Below are 7,707 nucleotides of genomic sequence, written 5' to 3'. Positions count from 1 at the left end.
GAGTTGGTGTCACACAGATATCTGACCATTTGTCAGTCATCAGTAGTCCACTGCTGTTGCTTCATGGTCCAGTTTTTAGTACTTTTGGCAGTTAACTGTTTAACTTAAAAAAAATGAGTATGGTACATATAGGTCAATTACATTTTCATTCCAATGATGAGCAAAAATATGTGTCAGTACCTTCATTTCTGACGGTTTGACACAAACTCGTCAAAGCAGCCACCTTTCACATATTCTCTCTTATTTTTATATTTTTATTTCTCATTAATCTGATTAGCATCACAGTGGGTTTGGACACTGGGCACAAGGCAGTTTATCAGACACCTTAAAGATCTTTTGCCTCCGCAAATCCTTAATTTGGTTTCCTTTGTATCATTTAGACTTTTGTTTTCTTGCTCTTGCTATATAACCCAATTATGTTGAAGCTCCGAGTTATTATGGGACTGGTTTCCTCTCTCTGTCCTATAAATAAAAACACAATGGAGCCAAATACGTTTTCCCAGTACTCTATGTAAACTTTAGAGCTAGAACTCTTGAAGTGTTTTGAAGTGTCTGGTGCACTCTGAAGCATCTTTCTCTCTGAGCTCAACTCGTCACGTCTGATCTGTGTGAATGTGCTCACTGTGAGCAAGTCTGAAGGGCTGGATGCCTAAAACTCATTGGCAAGGCAGCAGAGCAAACACACTCACTCACACAAACACAAAGATGCACTGACACTCCAAAACTAGGGCTTGTGTAGCTGCTGGCTAGTTGGTTTTTGCTACTCTGGCCAATGCCAGCCCATCAGATTGCCCACACTTAAACCCACAAGAACGAGAAAAAAGATGCAGCAAAGGGCAGTTTCTTTTATCTTCAATCAACATTGAATTTTGCAAACTTAATATATACTTAATATGTTAATTTCACCGGTATAAGCACATATTGATTATTATTTAATTGTATTATGGTGTAAGTGGTTCTTAAACTGGGGGACATGACCCCCCATTGGGTTGCCAAAAAAATGGGAAAGTATGAGAGATTATTTTTTTTGTCTACATGTATTATACAGCATTTTTAACAATGTTTAATTATTCAATTCAATCTATTGCTTTTAAAAGTATTCAGCAGACTCAAATGCACAATTAAGAGTGCTTAATTACTCTAAACTCAGGCAAAAAAAGATGGAATTGTGGCTCCAGAAAAAAGCCAACAAAAAGTTCATATAAACCATCTACAACTGGGTCAGTTTCTATACGAGTGTCCTCAGGTGTGGCCCTGAAGAGAATAAAAAAAAATTCCACTAAGTGTTGGCACTAGAACTATAAAGAATCGATAGGATACGGCTTAATGTGCCAAGTCAAAAATGAAATGGAGCACCCAGGTGGCGCAGCGGGATATTCCGCTAGCACACCAGCGCCAAGGTTCTGAACTCCTCTGTTCAAAACTCGGCGTTGCCATCGGTCGGCTGGGTACCATCCAGCGGGCATAATCGGCAGTGTCTGCAGCAGACTATAATTGGCTACCGTGTCTGCTAGGGGGCCGGATGACTGGACTATGTGGGTGAGGTGTTCTAACGCTGTGCAAGGACGCTGATTGGCAGATAGAGGCGTCTGTGCAGAGTACATGGGTGAAAAAGAAAGGGTCCGCTAAGGACTGTGCACGGGTCGGAGGATGCAATCAGGGATCTCCAGCAGCAGAAAACATTGCGAGAAAATGCATAAATAAATAGAAAAAAAATGAAATGGAGCACCCACCATGTGTGCTTTGCTGTGATGTTCCAGCAAATGAGAGTTTAAAACCAAGTCAAGTCAAGGTTTATTTGTCACATACATAGTCATACACAGTACAACTGGCAGTGAAATGCTTTTGTGACTGCTCCGCCACAGTAATTAAAAAATCTACAAAATAGTTAAAATATATATTATACAAAAAAATATAGAATGTTTTTAAATGTAAGAATGTAGAAACATTAGAAAAATTAACAATATAATTAAAAAGAGCAATTTAAAGTGTGTAAAGTGACAAGTATAATGCTAAACAGATACCAATCTATACATATACATCACATCTGTATAGGCCAAAGAAAGAGGAATCTTCAAACAAGACATAATGATCAACAGTGGTAGCCTAGTCTGTTTGGGCTATCATTTGAAAGGTTGAGGATTCGAATCTTAGCTCTACCATGTTGCCACTGTTGGGCCCTTGAGCAAGCCCCTGAACCTGCTTGGCTCCAGGGGGGCTGTACAATAGCTGACCTTGCACTCTGACCCCAGCTTCCAAAACAAGCTGGGATATGTGAAAAATAATTTTATCATACTGTACACCTGTATATGTATATATGACATAAAGGCATTCTATTCTAGGTTCATACACTTGCATTTATTATTATTATTATTATTATTATTATTATTATCTGTGTGTGTGTGTATGTGTGTATGTTTTCTTCTTCTCCTACCTTTTCCCCTTAAGTTACTTAAGAAGTAACAAAGTCCTACTTGTTTCTTTTTTCTCTGTGTGTGGTATACTGAAAGTGACAAGATAGTAAAAGAAAAAATTATGTCACAACTTGCCCTGCATACACAAAAGATTATTTGTTACATTAAAGTTATCATTTGCAGGATCTCCAGGATCTTGCACTTGCAGAGGCCTGTTTAGACACAACGGTGAGCCACTCAGCATCCATGTTTCCACAACTTCTCCAAATCTCAGAGACTTTGGGCTGTGTTTGGATGTAAACACCATTAAATTGGTCAGATTTTTGATATCAGCAGTGCAGAGAGATCAGCTAGGATACAGATGTTCAGGACCATGGTAAAAGGATACAGCTCCAAAATCCTACTGTACTTGTGAGTAATTCCTCCGGGTTGTAATTTGGCTGGCACAAAGGTTTAGCTTAGAGAACTGTGTGTCATATTAGCTGGCTAACAAGCTAATAGAATTAATTAGCTACTTCTAGTTAGTTAGTATATATATAATGGTCTGGACCACCACAGAGCAGGTATTATTTGGGTGTTGGATCATTCTCAGCACTGCAGTGACACTGACATGGTGGTGGTGTGTTAGTGTGTGTTGTGCTTTTTTTAAAAACCATGTCCACTCACTGTCCACTCTATTAGACACTCCTACCTAGTTGGTCCACCTTGTAGATGTAAAGTCAGAGACGATCGCTCATCTATTGCTGCTGTTTGAGTTGGTCATCTTTTAGACTTTCATCAGTGGTCACAGGACGCTGCCCACGGGGCGCTGTTGGCTGGATATATTTTTGGTTGGTGGACAATTCTCAGTCCAGCAGTGACAGTGAGGTGTTTAAAAACTCCAGCAGCGCTGCTGTGTCTGATCCACTCATACCAGCACAACACACACTAACACACCACCACCATGTCAGTGTCACTGCAGTGCTGAGAATGATCCACCACCCAAATACTGTAATACCTGCTCTGTGTGGTCCTGTGGGGGTCCTGACAATTGAAGAACAGGGTGAAAGCAGGCTAAAAAGCATGCAGAGAAATAGATGGACTACAGTCAGTAATTGTAGAACTACAAAGTGCTTCTATATGGTAAGTGGAGCTGATAAAATGGACAGTGAGTGTAGAAACATGAAGTTGGTTTATATATGTTCAATATGATGCATTATCATATTTCTTTTCTTGTTCTTGAATTAGTTTTTTACCCGTCCAAGCAAAACACTTACAAAGATGATACTAAAAGTTTCTTAATTACACGAACTTGCCAAGAAAAACCATTGCCAGCTAATAAATCATAAGATTATTGAGTAATCCACGTCTAGTTATCAGTGCATTGATGAAACAACAGGGAGGAAGACTAGAGGGTTTGAGCTTTGACTGATAGCACTGTTAGCAGGTATTTCATTTGGCAAATGAGCCTTTTCACAACACCTCACAAAACTGGAATGCTTCCCTGAGGAAGAACTTCAATTATGAGACAGGGTGAGAAAACATTTGTGTCAGGAAGCCAGATCATGTTTCATTGCTCTGAGCTGAACGTACAAGTTTGAGTGTTGAAAAAAAGAAAAGGAAACAATAGGATGTAAATGCCTGCATTTCAGGGCAGGACAGACAGCCTGCAGTCAGATGGGTTTGCCAGGTTGCCAGTATTTCAGACAGAACGATAAAGACACTGTAGGAAAATTGTAATCACTGACGTGCAGATTATCAGATTATTAACCAGGTGCTTATACCTAGTTGGTGGCATCAGTGAGACCTGGCATGTGTTTTCTTGACAAAAAAGTGGCAGTAATACACCAATCAGGCATAACATTATGACCACCGTCCTAATATTGTGTTGGTTCCCCTTTTGCTGCCAAAGCAGCCCTGACCCGTCGAGACATGGGGTTTGACACCTTTCTATCAGAACCAGCATTAACTTCTTCAGCAATTTGAGCTACAGTAGCTCGTCTGTTGGATCGGACCACACGGGTCAGCCTTTGCCCCCCACGTGCATCAATGAGCCTTGGCTGCCCATGACCCTGTGACCTGGTGACCACTTTTAATAGATACTGACCACTGCAGACCGGGAACACCCCACAAGAGCTGCAGTTTTGGAGATGCTCTGACCCAGTCGTCGAGCCGTCACAGTCTGGCCCTTGACTCACTCAAATCCTTACACCTGCCCATTTTTCCTGCTTCTAACACAGGTGCCGTGATGAAGAGATAATCAGTGTTATTCACTTCACCTGTCAGTGGTCATAATGTTATGCCTAGTCGGTGTATATTTAATGTAAAATCTTATTGTTGTACTGGAGTTCCACAAGGTTTGGTTTAAAGACCTAATTAATTTTTCTCTTTAAATCTAAGAACATTGGGTGGCTTGTTTATTACAGGGTTTTTCAAAAAATGGGTCGCAGTGAAAAATAAATGAATTCTAACAGGCACATAAATACGAAATGAGCTTGTACACTAACAACCCCTTGTGGAGGCTTTATGTTAGATCTTGTAAACCACAGTGGGACCAGATTGCCATTATATTCATTAATTAAGTATATGTCTGTGTTTTGCTTTGATGCATTGTTTGTGTTGCCTGGGTTGCAGTAAAAATGATGGACAAAATGTGGGTCACTTGAAAAAGATTCCTTTATTGATCCCCATGGGGGAAATTTGAGTGTTACAGCAGCTCCAGGACAGTGTAAGTACAGTAAATACAGTAAATAGAGTAGTTAAAATAAAGCAGAATAAAAAAAAAATCTGCCAAAGCTCAATGGACAGATGGTCTCCAGTGCCCTTTTAGATCACTAAATCTTAAAGGGTAGACTGTCACAGTCAGCGTGGTTACAGTTTCATATTTTTTCCACTTTCTTATGATGGACTAAATTGAGCTCCAAGACATGCTTGGGCCAATAAGACAATTCTTGTTCCCCATTATGTTCAAACCCTTGGCCTGTACTATTTGCACTACCTGACATCTGAAGAACATCTCTGACCAAAGCAGTTCCTCTCTGGTTTCAGCACACCGAACCGTCACCTGGCCTTTCTTCATCCGATCCAGGACGCGTGGCAGCAATCAACCACATAATAACCTACACAATAACAAACACAATTGAGGTCCTTCCTCTCCTGAGAGGCTTATTCGTCACCTGGCTGTACACACCGCTATAAACCAAGCGCATCCTCAGATTATCTTACTCTCTGCCCCCGGGTTGTAACCTTGACATCTGGCGTGTGCACGGTCATGTTTACCAGGCTGTGTGAGAAGACACACCCTTGCGTTTGTCCTCTAAAGTGGATCATCTTCCTCCTAAATTTCACTCAGCCCCCCCGGTTGCTGTTGGCTTTCTTTTTGAAACGACGCGTGCTGGGTGTCATCGATGCCACGACGCCCATCCATATTTAAATGGTGACCAAATTCTAATAAGACTGCTGGGCGTCGGGCGATTTAAACATCACTTTGGTATCGCATGTCACTAAATATAGTACAACATGACGCCTTCTGGCATTGAGTTCCCTCTGACGAATGTGTAAATGTTACTGTAATTGGTCCAATTAGACAGATTAAACAGATGCCACATAAAGCACAGGTGGTCCACTTGTAGCGTTAGTCATTGCTAATTCATGGAATATACAAAAAGTGTAATTTATTAATTATTCTCAAGCCGCACGTGCCATCTTGCCGGGTTAGACTTACAAGTCCTCAACAAAGCATTAAAATCACACACCGTTCAACTAGTATCAGATGTGGAACACATGTTGTTTCTCTTATTTGTAGGTTACCTCATTATAAATATAGTGGAGCTGATACAATGGACAGTGAGTGTAGAAACAAGGAGGTGGTTTTAATGTTACATCTACAAGGTGGACCAACTAGGTAGGAGTGTCTAATAGAGTGGACAGTGAGTGGACACAGTATTTAAAAACTCCATCAGTGCTGCTGTGTCTGATCCACTCATACCAGCACAACACACACTAACACACCACCACCATGTCAGTGTCACTGCAGTGCTGAGAATGATCAACCACCTAAATAATACCTGATCTGTAGTGGTCCTGTGAGGGTCCTGACCATTGAAGAACAGGGTGAAAGCAGGCTAAAATGCTTCTATATGGTAAGTGGAGCTGATAAAATGGACAGTGAGTGTAGAAATAAAGAGGTGGTCATAATGTTATGCCTAATTGGTGTATATACAGTACATATACACACACATTTTGCTGCTGTATTAGTGCAGTGTCTTGTTATTGGTTATTCATGGGGGGATCATATTCTTTTTCAAAGCATTACAAAATTCAAAATCAGCTATGGAGTTCCACAAGGATCATTGCTGAGACCCCTTTTGTTTCATCTGTTACTTCATTTCTTACAGAAATCATTTAAATATGTCCGCCGCCCTCTTTTTATGGATTATAAGTTTATATGAGTTTGTATAAATGGGTACATTTACATTTCCAGTACAGCTACAGTGAACTAGGAACATATACTAAACACCCATCTCAGCCTCAAAGTCACACAAGTTAACCGTCTGAGACCACAGAGTGCAAGAGGTGTATTAAATGTATTAATATTACTGCATCAAATAAAAATAACAGATTCTCGATTAAAAAAGCTCAACCTGCACGTTTAAGTGTTTGACAATATTTTCATGTCCTTTTTCAAGGATACTTAATGTACAACTAATTGCAGGTTCACCTCATTACCCATTACACCTTTCCCTACAATCTTTAACTTTACTATGAGGCGGAACATTCATTTAATCAGCATTAAAGCCCTGAGTGTGAGTCATTATTGACATTCTGACCAATAGAGTTAAACAGAAAGTCTTACCACTGAAAATGATTAAACCTAGAGAGAAATACATCACACTTATAAAGCAATATGAGTGACTTATTGTCACGTTTAGTGCTGAGCTAACGTCGATCAGTTCCTTAAAAAGAACAACTTTTAAGCTTAATGGTTTCTAAATGTACCACTAACGATCCTTGATCCTCATGAGTTCACAGGTCAAGCCATCATGGTCACATGGTTGTAAATGTGTAACGAGGGCAAGCTGTAGCCTAGTGGTTAAAGTACTGGACTAGCAGTCAGAAGGTCACTGGTTCAAGCCCCACCACTGCCAGGTTGCTGCTGTTAACCCTCAATTGCTCAGACTGTATACTGTAACTGTAATGTAAGTGGCTTTGGATAAAAGCGTCTGCTAAATGACGAAAATGTGAATGTAACAATTGGGATTGTGTTGGTGAACTCATATATAACTTGGCTTGAGTTCAGAGAGAATTAAGCTAA

Source organism: Trichomycterus rosablanca, chromosome 5, assembly GCF_030014385.1.
Source record: "Trichomycterus rosablanca isolate fTriRos1 chromosome 5, fTriRos1.hap1, whole genome shotgun sequence".
Lineage (NCBI taxonomy): Eukaryota > Metazoa > Chordata > Actinopteri > Siluriformes > Trichomycteridae > Trichomycterus > Trichomycterus rosablanca.
Note: the sequence above shows the minus strand (reverse complement) of the source record.